We start from the raw sequence: 2,439 nt of genomic DNA, 5'->3' as shown, positions 1-2,439 counted from the left end.
TTTATTCCTTCTTCAAAGGTTTTAAACTATATTCTTTGCCAGCAGTTAAATTCAATTTGGAGGGTTCTCCAATTTATTGGGGCTATCTCTACTTCTACTAATTATGCTATTGTTTCTATAGCAAAATAGTATTTATTTTCCTTTAGATAGTTGTATCTTATTTATGGAAAATTATTTAGTTTCAGGTACTTTTCTTGGTCCTGTGATTTATTTGGATATTGCAATTGCTTCATTTTTTCTGTTTACTTTAAGATCAAGTATCAGATTATGATTTATTTTAGCATTGTTAAGGGACAACATTTACTAGACTAGGTGCTGTTGCATTTATCTTGTTGTTTTGCATGTATTGATTATGCAAGTCCACTGTATTGACTGGTCCTTTAAACTGGACTATCATGCTAATAATTTCATTTGTGTCTTCATTTTATTGAATATTTTCGCAAATGAGGGTTAATCTATGTCTTTAGCTATTTTAGCTTGACGAATTTTGTGATTTAAAAAAAAAAAATCCATATTTCTTTTGTTCTAAGATAATCAATTATTTGTTTTATAATTGAATTCAATTCTTAACTGTTACTCTGGGCTTCAAGATTGAGTTCTAGGACTAAAACTTTAAGCTTATACTAGTTTGGTTGTTCTTATTAAGGAACAAATTCCTGAGTTCTTTCCCAAGTAACATGTTTTTTAATTGGGGTTCGAAATCAGCTCCCTAATATTGCGATATACGTGCCGTATTCCAGCTTGGCTGGTAAGGGGCAGGTTAAGACTTCTCTGAAATTTATTTGGTTCTATTTTGTCCAAATTTCTTTGATTTTATTCCAGTAAGGCTAACACTTTCTTTAAGTGTGTTTCTGTCCTATATATTTTGGATACTGTTGAAGCATGGCTGGGCACCCATGGGGTTCAAGCGCTGCTCAGACCTGGAATCTTCTGGGGTATTTCTTCCAGTTCCTTTTTTAGGAACCGGGTTTGGAGTTTTATTCAAACTATTTTGCCTTTTTATGGTCATTGATAGCATTATTTGTTTTCCTTAGATACAATAAATGCATATTTTCATTTTTCTGTTTTCATTCAGATTATTTTCTGAGGATGCGGAATCTCATATGATTCACTTGCTCTTCAGGACATAGTTAGAGGATCTTTTTTTCGAAAGCTCTTGATTCCTCAAACAAGGGTCACCTTTTTTAGGTTTCCAGATAGTTTGTGTCACTGTCTTTGTCTCTATCAGACAAGGGATAATTCTATTGGGTTCCGTCTGTCGGTACCTTTAGTCTCTATTATTTCCTTCAGTTGCTATATATGCACAGAAGTTTTAGGTCTTATGGCCACAGCATGGGTTTCAATTCCCTTTGCTCATTTTCACTAGAAAGAACCTTTCCAGTCTTTTATGAGTGTTGTTTCTTCTAGAACATGGTTGGAGGATCAATTTACCAAAAAGTTAGTTGATTCCTCAGACAAGGGTAACCTTTTTAGGTTTCCTGATAGATTCAGTGTCCTTGACTCTGTCTCTGACAGACAAGAGAAGTCTGAAATTGGTTTCAGCTTGTCGAAACCTTCAGTCTCAATCTTTCCCTTCGGTAGCCTTATGCATGGAAATTCTAGGTCTTATGACTGCTGCATTGGACGCGGTCCCCTTTTGCTCGTTTTCACATGCAACTTCTTCAGCTCTGTATGCTGAACCAGTGGTGCAGGGATTATACAAAGATATCTCAATTAATATCTTTGAAACCGATTGTACGACACTCTCTGACGTGGTGGACAGACCACCATCGTTTAGTTCAGGGGGTTTCTTTTTGTTCTTCCAACCTGGACTGTGATTTCAACAGATGCAAGTCTGACAGGTTGGGGAGCTGTTTGGGGGTCTCTGACAGCACAAGGGGTTTGGGAATCTCAGGAGGTGAGATTACCAATCAATATTTTGGAACTCCGTGCAATTTTCAGAGCTCTTCAGTCTTGGCCTCTTCTAAAGAGAGAGTCGTTCATTTGTTTTCAGACGGACAATGTCACAACTGTGGCATATGTCAATCATCAAGGAGGGACTCACAGTCCTCTGGCTATGAAAGAAGTATCTCGAATTCTGGTATGGGCGGAATCCAGCTCCTGTCTAATCTCTGCGGTTCATATCCCAGGTATAGACAATTGGGAAGCGGATTATCTCAGTCGCCAAACGTTACATCCGGGCGAATGGTCTCTTCACCCAGAGGTTTTTCTTCAGATTGTTCAAATGTGGGGACTTCCAGAAATAGATCTGATGGCTTCTCATCTAAACAAGAAGCTTCCCAGGTATCTGTCCAGATCCAGGGATCCTCAGGCGGAGGCAGTGGATGCATTGTCACTTCCTTGGAAGTATCATCCTGCCTATATCTTTCCGCCTCTAGTTCTTCTTCCAAGAGTAATTTCCAAAATTCTAAAGGAGTGCTCGTTTGTTCTGCTGGTGGC

Source organism: Bombina bombina, chromosome 6, assembly GCF_027579735.1.
Source record: "Bombina bombina isolate aBomBom1 chromosome 6, aBomBom1.pri, whole genome shotgun sequence".
Taxonomy (NCBI): domain Eukaryota; kingdom Metazoa; phylum Chordata; class Amphibia; order Anura; family Bombinatoridae; genus Bombina; species Bombina bombina.
Note: the sequence above shows the minus strand (reverse complement) of the source record.